The sequence below is a fragment of the Cnephaeus nilssonii genome (genome assembly GCF_951640355.1).
Source record: "Cnephaeus nilssonii genome assembly, chromosome: 9".
NCBI lineage: Eukaryota > Metazoa > Chordata > Mammalia > Chiroptera > Vespertilionidae > Cnephaeus > Cnephaeus nilssonii.
The window spans coordinates 51,442,340-51,465,234 of NC_137080.1; positions in this window are offsets into that span (position 1 = coordinate 51,442,340).

Sequence of the window (22,895 nt, forward strand, 5' to 3'; positions counted from 1 at the left end):
TAACTCGTAATGAGAGAGGATAGAATATATGGCTTGTTGATATTGGCAGTTGTTCATATCACATAAATATTTGATAACATCCTGTGAGGACTACTATGTGGAGAAAAGGAAGGGTGAGGTACATGTGAAATGTACCTTTTTTTTTTCCTCCCCCTTTTCACAAATAACCCACTTTTGCTTCCTTTTGTCCTTTAGGCAGCCCTTTCATTTTTGGAAAATTTAGAATTGTCCACAAATTAAAAAGAAGTCATTAGCATCTGCTTTGAAGATATCTACCAGAGACCAGTGCCCACAGAGAAAGAAAACGAATAGCCAATTCACTGGACAGGATTCTCTGTGAGAGCCTGTTGAGGGTAGTTCTTTGTGAGTTTACAGCCCAGCGCTGGATTGCCATACATGGCAGTTTCAGTAGAGGAAGGAGGGTCAGAAAACGGGCTTAAACCCTGGTTCTGCCGTTTCCTGGTTGCTGACCTTCGACAAGTGACTTAACCTCTATAGAACTTAATTTCCTTATCTGTAAAATGAGGGCTTGAACTCGATGATCTCCAAGGCCACCTTCTGCTATAAAATTTTATGATTTTTCGTTTCTAGCCTTCTTGGAAGAAGCCTGTCTGGCAATGCTTGTATGAATTTGCTATACTTAGCACTATAATGAGCTAAAAAGACCTCAAAGTAACAAGCTATTATAAGTGACAATAAGAGGGTCACCCTGATCCTAATGAATGAATTTGCTCATAATTCATCTCCCTGTGAGGAATGGAGACACAATGGCGGTGGTTAGCTATGGTGGACTGTTTGGGGCCAGGACCCCCCCACCCTCAAAGGAGCTCCCACGAGCAAGGCCAGAACCTCGCTTGAGGTGCTGGAACTCACCTCCCCAGTGATTCCATCCACTGTGTGTGTTAAGAATGCCATCTCTCCTTTACTAAGCCTCTCACCCAATCAGGAGACAAGCTGTGACTTCACCTAGGGATGTGCAGAGCTCACAGACAGATAGCAACAAGGCCCTACTGGTGGGATGGGTTATTACAGCCACAGTCAGGCATCTTCAAGGCCAATGTGCTCTTATTTTGTGCTTGGAGTCAGAGTTAGAGGTCCTCAAGAGGGAAGTCCGACGCCTTCCTGGGACTTAGAACTCACCCAGGACTCCATTACGCTTGTGCTCTTCTTGCTCTTTACCTGTGGTGACTCAAGTGGCACTCTCTCCCTGACTGCCTGGTTCACCCTGAGCTACACGTGAACCTCTAAGTGTTGGAAACAGCAGTGACATAAGTAGGCACACTGCACTCTTGGGGTGTGGGGGTACATAGATTTGCTCACACAGGCACACACTCCCTTGTTAAGGATTGTTGTGTGTGTGTGGGCGGGGGGGGGGGGGGAAGGAGATAAGCTCCTTAGGCAACCTCAAAGCTAAAGTTTTAAAGTCTTGAAGTTTTAGGTACCGAATTTGTCTTCTATTACACAATTTTGTTAAATTAATATTTCATGTTGCCTGGCCAGTGTGGCTCAGTGGTTGAACGTCAACCTATGAATCAGGAGGTCACGGTTAGACTCCCAGTCAGGGCACATGCCTAGGTTCCGGGCTCGATTTCCAGTAGGGGACATGCAGGAGGCACCCAATCAATGATTCTCTCTCATCATTGATGTTTCTATCCCTCTCTCCCTCTCCCTTCTTTTCTGAAATAAATAAAAATACTTTTTAATTCATATTTTGCACTATTGTTTATAGGGGATGCTTGTGTGGTGTTTGTATTCATAAATACCAATGTATTTACACAGCATTGAAAAATATATTGATCCCCAGATCATTAAAAAATATATTTCTTTAGCTGAATTACTCTGTTTTGGGTTAGAGAGCCTCCTTAATTTTTAAATAATTACTCCTTATACAGGGATGGGCAAAAGTAGGCTTACAGTTGTTCATATGGAAAATAAAACAATAATTAATAACTAATGATACAAGAATAAACTGCATTTTGTGTACTCACAACTGTAAACCTACTTTTGCCCATTCCTGTATATATGAAATATATTCAAACTCTTTTAAAATATTTGAACTTTTTTTCTGGACTTAATAAAGAGACTAATAAAACTACAGAATTTCAAATGAATCCTTTGCTTCTGTAATATATTATCTAAGTCTGATAGGCAGGCAAGTGTTATAGGTTGACTTTTGTCTCCATCCCTGAATTCATATGGTGAAGTCCTCTAACCCTCCCCCTCAGAATGTGATCTTGTTTGGAGATAGGGCCATTGCAGATGTAATTAGTTGAGATGAGGCCATCGTGGAGCAGGGTGGGCCCCTAATCCACGAGGACTGGTGTCCTTATAAAAATGGGAAATTTGGAGACAGATACACGCAGGGAGCACACCACGAAGGTGAAGGCAGAGGTCAGGTTGATGCTACTACCAGCCAAAGAACACCACAGGCTGCCAGAAACCACTGAACCTATTAGGAAAGAATGAAGCAGGTTCTCTCTCACGTCCCTCAGAAGGAACCAGCCCTGGCAACACCTTGATCTTGGACTTCCTGCCTCCAGAACTGTAAGAAAATAAATTGTCTGCTGTTTAAGCTACTCTCTTTGTAGTGTGTTGTTATGTCAGCCTTAGAAAATGAAGAAAACAAAAACAAAATTTGGAAACTTTCTCCTCTAGGTTTTTCTTTACATTATCAAGACAAACGCCTCTAACAATGTGTATAGGTCTGATTTGTTCATTCTGCTAACTACAAATTCACACACACATCACACACACACACACACACACACACACACACACACACGACCACACCCAAACACGGTGATAGGTGTCTGGACTCAGCCCTACTGCGCGTGGTTGCTGGGAATGCCCTGGAGACCATGCTGTAATAGTAGACGTCAACAGTTGATGGGTGTTTTCTTACTCTCGGTCTTGAATCAGTAAAAGACAAAGAAAAAAAAGCACACTTGCGTATGCACTGGTTTAGGCCCAGTCATGATTCCTTTAAAGATGCTGCCAATAGATTTTAGTCATTCTCTGGCAAAGGTTTCTCTTCCACCGCAAACACTACATAGTTGCTGAATGAGTCACCACCTTGAGTAATCTGATTCCTTGACCAGTGCATGCCTGCCGCTTACAGCATACTGTGTCTTTAGTGTTGTATTTTGTATTGCTCCACTCTCTGCAGCTTCTTTAATACCTCCTCACGGGTAGGTTCACTATGAATCCTTAGAGGGGGGAACCTTGCTTACTCAGCAGCGTGTGCCCTGGCCGGTCATCAAGAAACAAAATATTAGGTTTTACTAAGCTTTCTCAGACCTTGAGCTAAGCTGGATGAGGCATTATTACTTCAAAAAAGCAGTAAATGTGGGCCAAAAACTGTTTCCCCCCAAGCTAGATGCCTTTGCTAAAGAATCGGGGTGGGGGGGGGGGGCGGGCAGGCGGAACAAAAGGAGAGAAGCAGAATGCTGCTCCAGGAAGGACAGTGGAGCCCAGCCCACCCCATCTCACCAGCCAGGCTCGCACAGACTGAGCCTGCATCACCAGACAGTCTGCATGTCTTCAGGAAAAATATAACAAAATTACCATCAAAGAGTTATTTCTACCAGTAAAGTTTAAAGCAAATAAACCTCTGAGGTTATTTTTGCATGCTTTTTTTTTAAAAAAAAAAAAGTGTGCCTGAAAGATATTTTCCCTATCAACATATTGTAACCATAAGATGTTTTGTTCTTTAACCAGGAAATATTGTTTTCTCCAAGGCTGGTAGATTGAAACATTTTGAATATTTGTAACGTTTTTTTCTCCTAAGGAGAATTTTTTTGTATTAATATCTGGCTAGCTCTTCTTGATTTCCTTTCTCTTTCTTCTGTTTCCAATCACTTCATAATTTTTATCCTTCCATAAGTAGATACCAATAGTATGAAAACAGAAATTGGAGAAATGAAATTATCAACAAAGTCAAAAGGCAACCTATTAAATGGGAGGAAATATTTGCAAATCATATATGTCTGATAAGGGGTTAATAGCCAAAATACATAAAGAACTCATACAGCTCAAAACCCCCCCACAAATAATCAAATTTAAAAATGGGCAGCCCTGCCCTAACCGGTGTGGCTCAGTGGATAGAGCGTCGGCCTTCGGACTCAAGAGTCACAGGTTCGATTCCGGTCAAGGGCATGTACCTTGGTTGCGGGCACATCCCCAGTGGGGGGTGTGCAGGAGGCAGCTGATCGATGTTTCTCTCTCATCTATGTTTCTGACTCTCTCTCCCTCTCCCTTCCTCTCTGTAAGGAATCAATAAAATATATATATTAAAAAAAAAAATGGGCAGCCCTAATTGGTTTGGCTCAGTGGATAGAGCGTTGGCCTGTGGACCAATGGGTCCCGGGTTTGATTCTGGTCAAGGGCACATATCTTGGTTGCAGGCTCTTCCCTGGCCCAGGCCCTGGTAGGGGCTCATGCAGGAGCATCCGATCAATGTGTCTCTCTCACATTGGTGTTTCTCTCTCTTTCCCCCGCTCTTCCACTCTCCCTGAAAGTCAATGGAAAAATAGCCTCGTATGAGGATTAACAACAACCACAAAAAAATGGACAGAGGACCTGAATAGACATTTTTCCAAAGATAGCCAATGGGTACATAAAAAGATGCTTAACATCACTAATCAGCAGGGAAATGCAAATCAAAACCACAGTGAGATATCATCTCCTACCTGTTAGAATAGCTATTATCAAAAAGACAAAATTAACAAATGTTGGTGAGTATGTGGAGAAAAGGGAACCTTTGTGCCTGCTAGTAGGAATATAAATTGGTGCAGCCACTATAGAAAACAGTATGGAGGTTCCTCAAAAAATTAAAAATAGAACTACCATATGATCCAGCAATTCCATTTCTGGATATTTATCTAAAGAAAACAAAAACACTAACTGAAAAAGATATATGCACACCAATGTTCATTGGGGCATTATTTATAATAGCTGTCAGTCAGACATCCCCTGAGGGCTAAGCTGTCAGTCAGACATCCCCTGAGGGCTCCCGGACTGCAAAAGGGCGCAGGCTGGGCTGAGGGACCCCCCCTCCAGTGCACAAATTTTTGTGCACTGTGCCTCTAGTATATATATATATATAATGAAATACTATTCAGCCATAAAAAAGAAGTTGTACCAATTGTGACAACACAGATGGACACAGGGTATTATGCTAAGTGAAATAAGTCAGACAGAGAAAGGCAAATGCCATATGATCTCACTTATACATGAAATCTAAAAAACAAACAAACAAAAAACCATCAAGCTCATAGATACAGAGAACAGATTGGTGGTTGCCAAAGGTGGTACAGAGGGTGGGTGATAGACAAAATGGGTGAAGGGGGTCAAAAGATACAAACTCCCAGCCATAAGATAAATAAGTGATGGAGATACAATGTACAACTGTGTCTACTATAGTTAATAACACTGTGCTGCATATTTGTAAGTTGCTAGGAGAATAGATCTTAAGAGTTCTCATCACAAGAAACAAAATCATTAACTATAGTATATGGTGACAGATGGTAACGAGACGTATTGTGGTGATCATTTCAGAATATATGCAAATATAAAAGCATTATGTGGTATCCCTGAAACTAATATAGTGACGTATGTCAATTTTACCTCAAAAAATATAAAAGAAATTAGAGAAATGAAAGAAGGTTCTTTAAATTCTAGTCAACTGTGCTGCCCTATCCCACAGCCTTACCAAAGGCAGGAGGGAGAAAGATACCTTAAGTGTATACTCTAAATGGGGATGCTTTCAGAACAAGCTCAAGCGTGGCTGCTTCATAGCATTACTCATAGCTTACATCTGCATGGCAACACTCTACTCTCACAAAACCCACTTCATCCTGAAACGAGCCCTGAGAACCAGACCTGTTACCACTGAGGAAACGGAACCCAGGTTCTAAGAAAGGTGGTGGAGCAGCGACTTCTTGGCTCAGCGCTTTGTTCTCCATCTTGCTGAGGCAACTTGTCCTGGACAAGAACTCCGCCATCTACCGTAGAAAATTCTCCAGTCAACTTGTCATCAGACTCCTCACTGCCTGAGGACCGCAAAGTGAGCTACAGAACTCCTCTTGGCTTCTGTTTTCTCATCTGCAAATTACGAACAATGCCCCACAGGATAAGGTGAGAGTAAAAACAAATGATGCCAGTGAAAGGAGTTTCATGAGCCATAAGTGTTACACATGTTATACAAAGCCCCTTTTTAGAAGCGTGATTGCAGAGTAAATAAGGACACTTACTTGTCTCTTAAATTTAGGCAAGTTTCTTAGTATTTCTAAGGCTCAGCTTCCTTATCAATAAAACGAGAAACTACTAGGCCTTGCCCCTGAAATTATTGTTGAAGAGAAAGGAGATAATCCATGCTGAGCATTTAGCACTGGTCAGTGCATGGACATAGCAAGCCCTCAATAAATGCTGGCTATCTTTAGTAAAGCCACTCACGTTTGACCCCGCCCGTTACCAGCAGATGAGGAAAGTCCAAAGGAGTTCAGGGACTCCATATTCTGATCCTGTCTGTCCAGGCTCTTTGCTCTGATGGCAGTTTCCAAAGTTATTTTTGGAAGCGTGCCACTTACCCTTTGTTTTGCAAACTTAATATCCCTGGTCCACAGCACACTTTCAGCCGATGAACACGTTTGCCCTCCTTTTAGTCCCTATTGCACTGGAGTACAAGCTTTGGCTGGAGAATATTTATACCCACCCGGACATCCGGGAGACAAAACTGACCCACCCTACATCGCAGTGTTCCTCCCGAGAGAGCGGCAGTCCAACAAGGCTGCATCAGAAGACCCCTGGCAGTCATGGAGCCAAGTTTTCTGAGCACAGACAAGAATAAACCTTCTGTGTACTAACGAGGAAAAGTCAACTCTAGTTGTGAGTAAAGGAATGTAAAACCCAGCAAAGTGCCTGCCATGGAATTGGCACGTAGGCTGGTGGAAGGGAAAAGTAGCGAGGTGTCCTCCAGGTTGGATTGGTGTCTGATGATAGCTCTGAAGAATGTTCTAACAGGAAAAGAAGAATGAACACCAACACAAACTAATCTTGAAAATCTAATCAGTCTCTTGCTGTGAGCAGCTACTCCTTAATTTAATCAGGTAACTGCATTTTTCTGGGACTTAGATCATCTAAATAGAAACATATATCTTTACATATTGCCTGAGGGGCATATAAATTCCATATATCAACACTCACATGAATGGAAACTGTTTGCTGGTGTTCGGGTATGGTGGTGCCACCTGGGCCAGTTCCTCAGACTCGCTTTCAAAACTCTGAGATGTCTCGGCGACTTTCAGAGAGGAGGGAAACTTAAACTTGGGAAGGTGGACGTAGACAGGCACCCGAAATGCTTGGCAATGTCTTGTTCCTTAGCATTTCAGAAGTAAATTTGTTCATCATTCTCAAGAGTTTTGTTTTCCTCTTAATTCTTTTCTCTGGGAGGTCTTACAAGGGCTGTGATTCAGATCTTGGATGTCCTACCAAGTTTGCTTTGTTATTTCAGAACGTGAACATGTGAACACGTGACTTGCTATTGTATGGGAACTTTAATCATCAATGAACATTTAGTAAGTGACTGCTACTGAAAAGGCATCATATAGGGCAATGTGGTTGATATGTAAACCCCCAATCAAGTCCAAACAACATTGAGGGCCAGTTATATATGATGCAATGAAGATGACAATTAAAAAAAAATTTTTTTTTTATTTCCGAAAGGAAGGCAGAGGGAAAGAGAGATAGAAACATCAATGATGAGAGAGAATCATTGATTGACTGCCTCCTGCACGCCCCCTACTGGGGGATGAGCCCACAACCGGAGCTTGTGCCCTACCTGAGAAGCTAAACCTGACCTCCTGGTTCTTAGGTTGAAGTTCAACCACTGAGCCACACCAGCTGGGCGAAGATGTCAATGTGAACAAAGCCCAGCTCTTGTGCTTTATAGACAAGTGAGGGATGAAGGCATAAAGACAATTACAGGACGATGCGAAAAGTGCAAAACAACCAGCAGATCTGTGGGGTTCCCCCTCTTCACACCCTTCCTGCTGGGCTGGGTGAACGGATGTGGGGGCGATGTCTGAGCACCTCCCGGAGAAGCGGGGCACAGGAGCTCTGGCACCAGTCCAGCATCACCCTGAGAAGATCCCCTTCCCAGCAAGGGATGGAAAAACAGCCCAGCCGCTGGACACCCTCATCTGCTCGTGCTCCTACAGGGCCCACTTATTTTCTTTCTCATAAGAATTATCCTGTGGCTCTGAGAAAAAAAAACACAAACCTCTCCCTGGGACCCCTCACTCTTTCCTAGATTCTCTCCCAAGTCTCACTTTTCTTCCCCTCCCCCTTCCCAGGGCTGCTGGTGTCTTTGCTTTCCTTCCTCTTCCATTGTTCCCAGGCTGTCATCTCCTCATCATGCCCACAACCCCCCCAAAGAAACCTTGCAAACAGCCAACTCCCTGGAATACATGGAAGCATTTCTCTTCTGCAATGCAGGAACTCAGCTGCATGTTACAGCATTTAAAGAGTTTGACCCGATCATATTTACATTTTGTATTTTTAATGAAAGTAAAAAGCTATAAAGTATATCTCTTTTAAAGACTATCAAACAGTAATTTGAAGAAAACCTGTGAAGAGCCTTGACCTTTTAAAAACGTATGAGTCTCACCCAAATGAAAGCATGAGGAGATGGAAATTCTATCATTATGAAAACTTTCTCCGTCTTTCAGGATGTAAACATTTTTTTTTTTTGTTAAAAAAGTAAAGAAACGGAGCGTTCTGTAGGAGATGAGCTGAGCCATGGGGGTGCATTACTTTCTGTGGCATCCCCCTCGGGTGCTGCGACTCTGGGTGCTCTGTCCCTCCCTGGGTGAGACAAGAATGCCATTGTTGCTGTCACCACAGCTCTGGGGGGGAAGAATAGTAACGGTCTTTATTTTCATGTCCAGCATAATCTCTTTATTCAAGGCCCACAGTTCAGAAGGCCTCCATTGGAAAAGGGGATCTCGGAAAGCCCCATTTAGTCATCGGGAAGAAAGCTGGAGCCGGGGGAGCAGAGGAGATGGGGTGCCCCAGCTGCGCGCCGTGCCTGTGCGGGTGCTCAGCCAGTGCACGAGGCCGGGCAGTCGGGTCCTCCCCGGCTCCAGGCCCTCGGGTGACAAGGCGGTGCTGTGGCTCCAGGGCGGTGGGGGCGGGCGCAGAGGCCAGAGCCTGACTGACGGCAGGCAAACCCTGGCTCCCCCACATACACATGGGGCTTTGAGCCAGCTACTTACCTTCTCTGGGCCTCAGTGTCTTCCCTGTGAAATGAGAAAACAATAGAACCTGCCTCCTCGGGTCCCCACGGGGAGTGAGTTAGTATTTACAGGGTTCTCAGGGCTGTGTTGGGCATGTGGAAAGCACTGTGTGCGTGTTTACTATTTTGATTCCCAAGACTCCAGGGGAAATCCAGTTACTGGCAGAATGGTCTCCTTTATGTAGACATAAACCACGAGAGACTAGCATTTAGTATGCGTAAATCTCAAGTCAGATCTTTTAAAAGGCACAATTCCTGGTGACACTACAACGGACACGCAAAACAGAAGTGACAACACAACGTATAGGACTCCACAGAGCCATTTCAAGGCAAAGGCTGAGTGTGACCCAGCAGGAAGAGGGTTGGGCCATGGCCCTTGTGGACACTGCCTTGCAGCACTCAGGTGTGCATGAGCTTCATACGATGGCCCCAATGAGATGGACAGACTTTCTCCCCAGATTCCTGGGTTCAGAGAAACCCACTGTTCACCACAGCAGTTTGCTCAACTCTAATTAGGAATCTGATTGCTGGTTGGACTTGCACAAAGGACTTTTAATTAGGGCTGAGAACGCTTAGAAAAATCCACTTGGCAAGTCGACTCCCTCCCTCTATCTCTTTTTTAACATCTTGCCAAGATCATAAGGAAAGGGAGAGCTTAATTACAGTTGGTGTATATATCTTTAAGAAAAAAAATACATTAAGTGCTTTAAAATAGGCTCTCTTGGCTCTGTGATCACAAGGATTTTACTCACTTCTTATCCCTGATTGGTCTCATTCTCAGTTACAGATGAATCAGACACATTTTGAGCAGCTTTAAGATTTGCTTTTCATCCAAAGCCAAGTAGGCAAATGGCAGTGAATTCACAAGCTTTTCCAAATGATCTCATAGGTTCCTCTGGCTCCACTGTGGGGGCCGTGTGCACTCTGCAATGCTGTTATCTTAAACACCCCCGGCTTCCTTGTGTCCAAGAAGAGGCTGCAGCATAGGGCCCAGCAAGGCACTGCACTGTCTAGAAGGCGAGTGTGAGTCTCTTCATAGATGTTTGCGATGCGGCCAAAAAATTGGAAGAGGAGAATCAGATAAGCACATAAAAGACCCTGAGCTGGAAAGGTGGGCCGGAGGAGGGAGGGGTGCACACGGAGCCTTGTTGGTACATTCTGTCCTTAAATCCCTCTCGAGAGCATCCTCTCTCTCAATGCATCCGTCGAGCCCCCTCTCATTAAATCTCCCAGCCTGAAAACAGGTGACCCACGCTCCCCTTCCATCCATTTGAACCTGGCCCTGGCAGCCGGTAACTTTTTAATTATTTATATGAAATATCTGATAGGACATGGAATAGCTGAACCCAGGGTAACATATGCTCCGGGCGACTCTGTGAAGCTCAAATCAGCCACTCGGATGCATGAGATTTTCCAACAGAAGTTTGATTTTTTCCCATCCTTTAGTCTCTGCCTTTTTTTTTTTTCCTCCAAGTCTTTGTGTCTCAGAGCTAAGGGTCCCTTTCTCCCTTTCATCTAATCTCAGGAATGTGAAGCTCTGCTATTGAATTACATTTCCTCACTTACTATTTATGTTTGATGCGAAAATAAGAAACCGGGTGGAAGCAGAAGATGCTGTCACTTACGTCTGAAGGGATATGCCGATCATTCCTGAGCCCGGTCCAACCCTTTCACACTTTTTCAACGTGAGGCTTCTGTGCAGACTCTTGAGCTTGGCTCCGTGAAATTACCTTAAAATGCGGGCACATCCTCTCTGTTGGGTTTATGCAGCTAGTGGTCAATAGCAATTTTAACGCCTTCTGCCTTTTGACAGTGATTTTTAACCTTTTTCATCTCACAGCACACTAAAATTCTGCAGTATACCAAAAATATATTTTTACAGATCTGACAAAAGAAAAAAGGTATAAATTGATTCATTCACACCAGATGGCTATTGTTGTGTTGGCTGTTTTCATTTTTTTTCAATTTGACAATCTAAGGGAAAAGAGGTCAGTGCCCCGGACTAAATGGTCAGGTATTGCATGTTTTAAAAATTCTTGTGGCCCTGGTCGGTTTGGCTCAGTAGATAGAGCGTCGGCCCACAGATGAAGAGTCCTGGGTTCAATTCCAATCAAGGACGCGTACCTCCTTTGCAGGCTCGATTCCTGGCCCTGGTCCGGGCTCGTGCAGGAGGCAACCCATCAATGTGTCTCTCTCACATCAATGTTTCTCTCTTTCTGTCTCCCCCCTTTCCTTCCACTCTCTCTAAAAATCAATGGAAAAATATCCTTGGGTGAGGATTAACAATAAACAAACAAAAACAAACAAACATTCTTGTGGCACACCACACCAGTTGAAAACCACTTAGACAATTGGTGAGTGGCAGGGGAGCCAAGCTGCTTTGAAATTGTTCCATTGCCGGGAATATATGATGGCTACTTGACTACTTCCAGACCAAAACACCTTTCTAAGGTCGTTATAATTCTGTAGTAGCAACCGCAACAAATACATTTAATGATTGTATGGTGAAATGTCACTGGACTAAAATCTAAGTAAGATAAATTCTAATATCTAAGAAAATATGGAGGGAGAACGGCTTTCTAATTCAAGCCAGGTGAATTTCCAAGATATGCAGTTGCTTTGTCACACCCCATATGTATGCTTCTCCTTAACATTGTTTTTACCCTGTCTTAGAGATCAGACATCTATTCATCACCGTTATAATTTCTGTGCTATTAAAAATAATCAGACTGATGTGTTACCTTCTTTCCCAACTGCCAAGGACGCTCTCCAGAACTTCGCACGAGCTCTGCTGATGAGCTGGAGAGGGAAATGTCATTATCCTCGTTTTATAGAGGGAGAAATCTGAAGCACAGGAGACTGTTTTGCCTAAGGTGGAAGTGTTGTTTTAATCCTAGACTTTTATTTTTATCTCTTCCTGAGGGTGGTAATGAGCTCGGAGGATTCATCAGGACGAACCCTTGTCTGAAGACTTGTTTATAAAATTATTTCAATAAAATCCGCAATCAGATTGGCTGGGGTGGGTCTTCAAACCCAGTGGCTTCCCTAATGAGCACACTCAGCAGGGCGGCAAAACCTCGTTACTAGCTGGCTTCTCCCACACTCTGTTGAGGCGGATGATGAGGGCTGGTGTAAGTTTATTAGTAATACAGACCAAAGCCCTAAGAGCTTTTATACAAGAATCTGGTTTCTTTTTCATTTGTTTAATTATTTAAAAAGTTAGGCTGGAAGATGCGTGTGGAGCAGCTAATAGCGTGACTTCTGAGAGGGACGGCTTGGCACATCCCACTCATTAGCTCGGAGGTTGCTTCACCTTGGACTTTGCTCAGTTCGTTGCTGTCTCCTAATTTCCCTTCCTGTGGTGGTGCTGTTTGCCTCTCTGATTCCTATCTGCCTCCTGACTCAACTCACACACTGAAGTTACTAGACAAAAGACTGTATTTTTCAAGTAAAAAAGAATCCAGCAGGAGGCTTCTGGATGTATACTCATGGGCCTGGGCGCCAACGTGGGTGGCTACTGGGTGGCAGGGTTTGTCTTCCACATGTGTGATGTTTTGAAACAGACTCTTCGGTTATTTACCACAGACATCACCACTGAAGATGGAAGGCCCACTATGGATTGTGGGGCTACGTTCTCAATGGCCCCTCCAAGGTGGGAAAGTGCTTCCAAGTCCTAAAGATCCACCACTGCTGCAAATAAACCTACACACACCAAGCTGACTCGGTTGTCCCCACGCTGCTCTTGACATGGGAAGAAGGTGAAGTAGGATAGACATTGCCTAATGGAAGCTCATCTAGTCAGGATTGTTATTAGACCTTGTACTTCCTATTTGAAAATTGCTTTTGGTACAGATGGGGAGAGTTACAATTCATTCCCATCTTATTCATTTTTGTTATCTTTATAGCATTTTCAGTTTTCCAATAGAATTTCTGATTTGCAAATGATAAAGCAATAATGCATGCTCACTGTCAAGAATTTCGATAAAACAACCCTCATCCAAAGACATGTCAGTGGTTCCCTGTCTTTGGACACGTAAGAATTGAGGCAAAGAAATGTGAATTTTGAGAAATCTGAGGACAGCTTGCTCCCTGCAGGCTCAAGATCAACATCCCATATAGAAAAAAAAAAAAAAAAAAAAAGAATTTAGATAAAAGAAAACAAAAAGCTTTGGAAAGAAACTTACATTATCCATAATTGCATCATCCAGAAAATTAATGTCAACATTTGGCCTAAGCCTTCCCAATCATAATAGATACCTTTTTCATTTAGGATTAGTCTGTGTATAGAATTTGGACCTTGCTTTTCTTTTCCATTTGACATTATTTCTTGAGCATCCTTCTATGTCCTTAAGTAGTCTTGGAAAATATGATCTTATCAACTATGTGAATTGCATTGTTTGGTGTACTATGATTTACATACCCATCGCCCTAATGTTGTTAATATTTAAGCTGTTCTAATTGGTAGTTAAATCATAAAGAATTCTGTAATACACGTCCTTTTAGAACACACATCTTTATTTTTGGAGAGACAGATTCCTCAAATGGAACTAATGAGTCAAACCTATTAACATTTTGAAAATTCTGTTTTCTAAAATCATTGTAGCAATTTATATCCTGATTACTATGCATGATGGTACCCTTCGAACTAAATCTTTGCCACACTAAATTTTTCTTTAATTGGATAGATATTTACCTCTGTTAATGAAATCTTATTGTATTATTTATTAAAAATTCTTTATTGTTTAAAATATTGTATTATTTTTTGAGAACTAGCTATTTTAACAGTTTCATCGAGGTATAATTTATATACCATAAAATCTGATTATTAAGGGACAATTCAGATATTTTTTGTAAATTTATAGAGTTTTGTAACTATCATAAATTTTGAAACAATTTTAGGACATTCCAATTTTATAACAGTCCCCCTAACCTCTCAAATTTTTCTGGAGCCCATTTGTAGTCAATCCCTGGTCCCACTCCTATCCCCAGGCAATCCTATATAGTAAAAGGCTAATATGCAAATTATCCCCTCGGGAGTTCAACCGCTCGCTATGACGTGCGCTGACCACCAGGGGCAGCACGGAATGAAGGAAGGCCCCAGCCGGCAGCTGGCAGCCAGGGGAAGGAAGGCCCCAATTGGCCCTGATCGCCGGCCAGGGCTAGGGACCCTACCTGTGCACAAGTGTTGTGTACCAGGCCTCTAGTTATTGATAAAAACAAAACAAAGCAAAGCAAAACAAAATGAAACCTCTTCCCCTTATGTCTCTATAAATTTGTCTTCTCTAGGCATTTTATTGAAATGGAATTATATTTTATGTCTGACTCTTTTCACATAACATAATGCTTTCGAGGTTTATCCATGTTTTAGCATGTTATAATAGCACATATTTAATTCATTTTTATTTAATATTTAATTCTTTAGTGTGGGTGTATTGCATTTTGTTTCTCTCTTCAATAGTTGATGAGTGTTTGGATTGTTTTCACTTTGGGGCTATTATGAATAATGCTGCTGTGAACATGTGCACAGAAGTCCTTATGTGGATATAAGTTTCATTGCTCTTGTAAATTCTAGGAATGAAACTGCTGTTCCTCTAGTTTTTTAAATGTACATTAACAGTGAATGGATAAACAAAATTTTGGTCAATTTCAAACTTTATTTGTGTTTCTGAATGGTTTACATAACATAGGAATCGTGTTTTCTGAACCTTCAAAAGAATTTTTGGTAAGCCATCTGAACCTGGAGATTTTTTTAAAGCAATTGTTCAATACCTTCTCAAAGTTACTGGGGGTTTTTCCATCGGTATAATTTATCTAATCAATTTTAACAATTTACAGATAAATCATTCATTTATCAATATTTTTACATGATCAACATACAATATCTTCTTCCATTTAAATCTCCTTCATGATATGTTCATATCTCTTTTCCACTTCTAGCATTATTTGTTTGTATTTTCTCTTTTTCCTGGATCTTAAAGGTGAAAAATATTTCCATTTTGTTAGCCTTTAAAATATTGAAAACACTTAAATTAATCAAGTACATTTTATTTTCTATTTAATAAATTGCTGTATTTACTTTTCTTATATATTTCTACTTGTTTGGATTTATCCTTCTATTACTTTTTTTTTTTTTTTTTTTTGGTTATATGATTCATCTAGTTTCATTATTTCTGGTTAAATAATGAGAGTCTTTGAGACCCTCAACATACTTCATTGTACTGATCTGGCCATATTCCATGAATGCTTGCATATAATATTCTGATTTTCATTTACTTTCTAAAAAGCTTTCAATTATAGTTTTGATTTAATTTTTATTAAATCCTTATAAAGAATTTTTAAAATTTCTAAGTGAGAGTTTACATTTTTATTCTTGTTTAAACTTGTGTAATTTTTCCTAGTTTTGTTGCATTTTAAGTAAGTTTCCTTTGGCTTTATATATTGTTTGTTTTAGTCAGGGTTTCAAATACTTTAAAAAACAGCTTATTCTTTGTTGTTAAGAAACAAATTCAATATTTGCCTATAAATCAACTTTAATAATTATAGTATTTCAAACTTTAGTGTCCTTTTTTTTCCTTTTTGATTGTCAAAGTCTGGTGTTTAGATCTCCTAATGACAATTATTTTTCTGTTGATTTAGCCTGTCAATTTTTGTAATTTATATTTAATTCTAGGCTTTCGTCACATGACTTTTATTACTGTAATATTTCCATTCTGCATGGTACCTTTATGATGAATTCTCCTTTGTTCAATTATTACTGCCATTCACCTTTTCTTTTTATTTATACCTGCTTGGTAAACATTTGGCTACCATTTAATATTTTTAACTACTTAGAATTAAGTGAAATGTTCATTGCAGAAATTCTGGCAACTATAGAAAAGCCTTCATATACAAAATCATCCATTACCATATCCAGAATTTTCTCTTTTTCCTCCCTCTTCTTTTAAAATTGTCTCTGGTATGTTAAAAGAAAGCCAGAAGAGCCTACATCAGGGCCAGTGGTCATAGGCCAATTCAACCAGAAGCCAGATCATTCCACAGCATGTTCAGAGCATGAAGAGACAAAGGTATCAAGAAAACAGATCTCATATCTATTTCATTTCTTGAAATTCAAAAATAGCAAATCACATTCCTCTCTTGTCTGTGGGAGTGAAGAAATAAAGTGATTAGACTGCCAGGGTTCAAAGCTAGAATGACGTGAATATGCTGTGGACAGGAGCAGGAATCCCAGGCAGCTCCCTGCACCAGGAGTTCACAGAGGTGATTCCAGCGGCTGCCACTGAAAAGCAAAACCTTGCGTGGCTTCAGCATGGGCCTGGGCTGTTGGTGTGTGTGTGCTTTTGTGTATTTGTGTGTGTCGACTGTGATATGTGTGTATTGTTGGAGTATGTGTGTTTGTGTGTTGTTGGTTATGTATATACTGTATGTATTGCATTGTATGTGTATATGTTATTGGTGTGAGTGTGTTTTTGTGTGTGTATATGTGTTCTCATTTGTGTGTATTGTTGGGGGTATGTTGCGTATGTGTTGTTGGGGTATGTGTTGAGGTGGGTGTGTGCTTTTTGTGTGTGTGTGTGTTCTTGCTTGTATGTGTTGTTGTTGGGATTATGTGCTATGTGCTTGTATGTGTGTGTGTGTTTTGTGGTGGTGGTGTGTGTGAGTTATGATGGTGGTGTGCATGTGTGCTGTGATGGTAGTTGAATGTGTGTGTGTGTTGTGATGGTGGTGGTGTGTATATTGTTGTGGTGGTGTGTGTGTTGTGGTGGTAGTTGAATGTGTGTGTATGTTGTGATGGTAGTGGTGTGTATATTGTTGTGGTGGTGTGTGTGTTGTGATGATAGTGGAATATGTGCTTGTGTGTTGTGGTGGTGGTGGTGTGCTTGTGTGTTGTGGTGGTGCTGGTGTGTGTGTGTGTGCTGTGGTCGTGGTGGTGTGTGTGTGTTGTGGTAGTGATGGTATGTGTGTGTGCTGTGGTGGTGGTGTGTGTGTTGTGGTGGTGGTAGGGTGTGTGTGTGTTGTGGTGGTGTATGTGTGTGTGTTGTGGTGGTGGTAGGGTGTGTGTGTGTTGTGGTGGTGTATGTGTGTGTGTTGTGGTGGTGTATGTGTGTGTTGTGGTGGTGATGGTAGTGTTGTGTGTTGTGGTGGTGGCGGTTGTGTGTGTGTGTGTGTGTGTATGTGTCTGTGTGTCTGTGTTGCTGTGGTGGTGGTTGTAGGGTATGTATGTGTAGGGATCACATCAGTAGAGAGGGTTTGACAGCACTAGAGGTCCCACAAAGGGAAAGCAGATGTCAACACAGCCGAGTCCATGTTTCTTGGAGGTCAGGGAAACTTTGCGTCTGAGAGCTGCCTCAAGTCATGTTCTGGCTGAAAAGTAAGGACCAGAGCTTCAGCAGAAATGTGTCCTATGTCAAAAGATCTTAAAATAGGCTTTCCCAGGAAAGGTTAAAGGGATCAAACCCTTTCTCACAAAAGGAGAAAAGATTAAGTGGCTATTTAATTACTACCATCAAATCCATGAAGGTTTTCTTAGAGTGCTCCGTGGTTTTTCACTTTCTCTAGAAGGCAGAGAGGGTGAAATGCAGTCCACTTAAAACAATGGAAATCAAGGAGTTTCTTGCCCCTCAGATTTATACAACATGGGACAGTCTGTAGGGAAAGATTATAGAATCCCAGCCCCAGTGATCGCTGAAGAGAGAAACTGCAGTCCAGAACCCAGGGCGGCGGGCGACTGGGAAGGAGGCTGGCCTGGTCAGGCAGACTGGGCTGGAATTTCAGCTCTGCACATCCCCTCAGGATTATTTAACCTCTTTACTCTTAGCTTTCTCATCTGTCAAATGAGCATAATGACAACTGTATCACAGATTTTTCTTGGACTAAATCAAAGGACAACCTATTTGAATCTCCTACCTCAGTGCCTGGTACCAGTACATGCTCAACCAATGTAGGATTCCTCCCCCTTTTCAACTAATTTTGGATGAGCAGTAAATCTTGCCCATTCTTTGACCACTAACGAGAATACAATTCAATTCCATTTGCTAAAAATGTACTGAGCACCTCCTTCATGGAAGGTACTAGGGTGTTTCCTGGCTCCCAGCATCCATTCACCCTACTTTTGGTATGTCTCCAATTTTTGTGGGTGTGGGTCCACCTGCTTAGGCAGTATGGAGTTTAGTTGGTGACACGTGACCCAGGTGCTGCCAATCAAAGCATCTGAGTGCGTTGTCAAGAGTGATTGGTTAAGGAATGGGAACCTGACCCAGTTGAAGCAAGTGAAACTCAAAGGATTTTGCTTGTGCTTGCTGGACAGCAGGCCCTCTCCCTCCCAAGAGCCTGGGAGGCTGGAGCTCGTGCAGCCATCTAAACTCCTCAAGAGCCTGAGAACTAAAATACAGAGAGGAGAGCAAAGCTAAGTTTAGAAACAGGGAGAAGCCGGCCCAATTCCTGTTCACTTATGTGACCCAATAAATTCTACTTTTTGTTTAAGCTAGTTGAGTTGGGTTATATGTTGCTAAATGAGCAAACTGTCACAGGCTGTGTAAGACATACAAAAATGACTAAGATCAAAAAGCTTATAAATTATAAAAAGATCTTTATAAAAATAATAATAGTATGGGGCAAAGTATTTATTATATAGTATTTATCTAGGATTTGGTACTTGCTAGATACTGCACTAAATTCTTTGTACACATTGCTTTATTTAATCCTCAGAACAGTTAGTTTCATGGAATTAGCAGCCTTGATTTTGAACTAGAGAGATGGATAGACATTGGACAAATGTGAGGGGAGGGTAAAGAGGGTAAGTGGAAGAAGGAATACATGGAGACAGGAAAATGCAGAGACAGTTTGGGAAATAATGGTGGTCTGTTAATTGAGACATGGAGGCACGAAAGGCAGTAATGGGGAATATGACCAGCATGGCAGGCTGAGATCAATGCATTGGGAATTTGGATTTCCAAGGCAAGGAATTTATATTTCTAACAACCAGAGGCCTGATGCATGAAATTCATGCAAGAGTAGTCCTTCCTTCCCCCGGCTGCCAGCTCCAGCTTCCCTCTGGAACCCAGGCTTCCCTCGCAGCCCCGGCTTCGTCTGGACGGTCGTCTGGTCTAATTAGCATGTTATGCTTTTATTATTATAGATAGATGAGGTATTTTTTTTTTAAGCAAAGAAGTACGAGACCCAAAATCTAATCTCATACAGCTTAGATTTTATCTGGGGAAAATATTCTTATAATGTAGGAAAGTGGAGATCATTTTCAAAGTGAGTATAGAAGAGGGGGAAATGCCTAATATATAAGTATTCACAACTTTTGCTCCCATCCCTGACTTTACAGAGAGTGACTCTTCCTTTTGGGTCAGCAGTCAGGTGCCTTCAATTGTACAGAATCTAGGAGGGGGGACACATGCATGGCACAGACTTTAAAATTCTGAGAGGGTAGGTTGGCCTATAGAAGGAAGGGTTGGGTGGTGCAAAAGGAAGAGAGAAATCACCAGCCTGAGTGTTGCAGCTTGAGGAATTGGAATTCGAGGAGGAAAGACGGGAGAGTCTTAGGCAGCTGTTGCTATCCTTATAAAGGAAACTGAGAGTGACAGGGAAAGAGGTGGTGGTGTGTGCTTTCTTTAGAGAAAAAGCACAAACTTAAGGCAAGTCCTTATAATGACTTTTTCATTTCCAGATTGCAGAAGCTGGTATTTATTAACATTGGAGAAAGAGCTTGTTTTGATACTTATTGAAGGGCATGACTGGCTGACGGTAGGGAAGAGGAAAAGTGTTTCATGTTCAGCTCCAGTGATGGGTCAGGAAATGTGTTGGGAACCAGCCTACCTTGAGAAGAGGCACCAAAAACAAAAAGTGAGAATAAAAGGTGCAGGTGTGTCAAAACCATGTGATGGTCCCTCCAAAAGTTAAACAAATAATTGCCGTGTGATCCAGCAATTCCATTTCTGGGGATAGACCCCAAAGAATTGAAAGCAGGGACTCAAGCACATGCTTGCACACCAGTGTTCATAGCAGCATTATTCACTAAGGGAAAAAGGGGGAAGCAACCCGAATGTTCAACAACAGACAAGTCGGAAAACGAAACGTGGTACCTGCATACAAAAGAGTATTATTCGGCCTTAACTGAACAGGAAATTCTATATGCTACAATGTGGATGAACCCTCCCTTCTGGTTGTGGATGAACCCTCCCTTCATACAATGTGGATGAACCTTAAAAATATTATGTTGAGTAAAATGAGCCCAACACAAAAGGACAAATACTGTGTGAGGTGCCTAATACAGGCAAGTTCATAGAGACAGAAAGTAGATAAGAGGTTACTGGGGCCTGAAGGGGGTGGTGGTGAGGAGTTATTGTTTACTGGGTAGAGCAAGCATGTCAAACATGGGCCAAATAAATAAGGTTTAAGTTTATGTGGGCCACAAAAAAACAGAAGCTTCAATTTTCATAGAAACGTAGGTTTATTTCGATAGAGACATGCTGAATACAAAAGGCTGAAATAAACGAGTAATTGTTAACAAAATAATAGAACATCTTAATAAAAATTAATATTTTTTCTTGAACATTAACTTACCAGGCACTGGATGACTGCACAAATTAATACACATAACATAAATAAATCTATTTTTCTTGTTCTCCGAAAGCAAAATATTTCCTGTTGAGCACACCAAACAAATCAGTCCAAGACTAATGACAGGCAATTGGCTGCTAAAATATTCGCTGCTAGTATTAGTGGAGAGAAATGGTGTGCCTGCACATAAGGGAAATGAATGCAACACGATTATAGTAATCAGTCATTAGCAAATGTTGTAGTTCTTTATTAATAATTATGTATTATAGGATATTGTATAAATTAAGTTATGAAATTTTAATTGAAACGTTTCTTACATATTGTTTTATTGGCTGGGCTGTGAGTTTGGCATGCTTGAGATAGAGTTTCTATTTGAGATGAAGAAAAAGTTCTGAACATGGATAATGGTGATGGTTGCATAATATTGTGAATACAATTAATGCCACTTATAATCATACATTTAAAATTATTAAAATGATAAATTTTGTATTATGTATGTTTTACCACAATTTTTTTAAAAGCTCCATGTGATGTAGGGTTATTGATGTTAGACTAGCGAGTGGGGTTTGCCTAGTACAGTGGTCGGCAAACTGTGGCTGGCGAGCCACATGCGGCTCTTTGGCCCCTTGAGTTTTTAGCAAAGGCCAGCTTAGGAGTACCCTAATTAAGTTAATAATAATGTACCTACCTATATTGTTTAAGTTTAAAAACTTTGACTCTCAAAAGAAATTTCAATCGTTGTACTGTTGATATTTGGCTCTGTTGACTAATGAGTTTGCCGACCACTGGCCTAGTATCTCCAGACAGAGTCTTGATCAGAAGGGAGGGCTATAAAAATGTCGTTCTAAGAAGAAAGATCAGTAGCCATGAGGCATAGAACCTTGGACCAGAACATTGGCCTAGGGTGTGAACTTTCAAATCAGTGAGGGTAAAGTACTGTGAGAGCCAGGCAAAGGGAGAATGAGGAGGATTTGTGATTATTGGATCAGGAAAGGCATTGGGGGAGCCAGGCAGTTGTCATGATTTCAGCTTTTTCTTTTCCTTACAAAATATTTGCTACAGTGGTTGATTTCTATTTTTAACAAGCCAACCAAGTATTTCCTTCCTAATATTACCTAACTTTACCTCTCTCAATTGCTGCCACAAATAGAACTCATCAACAACAAAGTCTTTAGAAAACTGTCAACCTCAGCCAATAAATTGTACTCAACCATATGGAAAATGTGGGCGGTCATGACTCAGACAAGGTGACTCTGCTTTTCTGAATGGAAAAACATTCCATGTTTTGATCGTGAGCAAGAATGTCTCTGAATACAACTCTGAGATCTTTTTTTAGGCGTTTCATTTTTTTTTTTTTGTACTGCAATGTTTCCTGTTGCATATATACTTTGTCAAAGAGACAAATGTCAAAGTCTCAGCTGATCAATATAAAGCTATTTTACAACTTGTTTTTCAGGATCTCCTAAATTTCACTTTTTATGTGTGTTTTTTTGTGTGTGTAATCCTGCTCTTTTGATAATATTTTTATTTGAAACTTATTTTAAATATTTACACATCTAAAAGTATACACTTAATGTAAAAAACTCGCGTTTATGTAAGTTCAAAAATGGCTTGCTGCTCCCCTAGATACAGCTTAGATGTGTCTTATTACCAAAGAAGCCCTAGAATCTCTTACCCATAAATGAAGTTATAGCAGTTTCCTGTTTACCCATCTAACCACCTGTGGTCACAGAGTAGCAGGGCCTTTAGAAACTGGGAAAGGTGGGAGGTACATTTTGATAATAAGGGGAAAGGCCTTTCACTGGACCAGGTCAGTGCTGAGCAGATCAGCCTGAATGGGTGCTGCAGTGAGAGACTCTGAGCAGCTCGCAGCAGCAGATAGACAGCCGAGAGGGTGGATGTGGTGGTAGAGGCTTACTATAAATCACCTTGGCCTTCATCGCCCATGTGTTCCACGTGTAAGGGAAATCCTAGCTGGGCTAGATCAAACCAGATGACTGGCAGCTGGAGATGGGTGATACCTCTCTAAAACATCTAT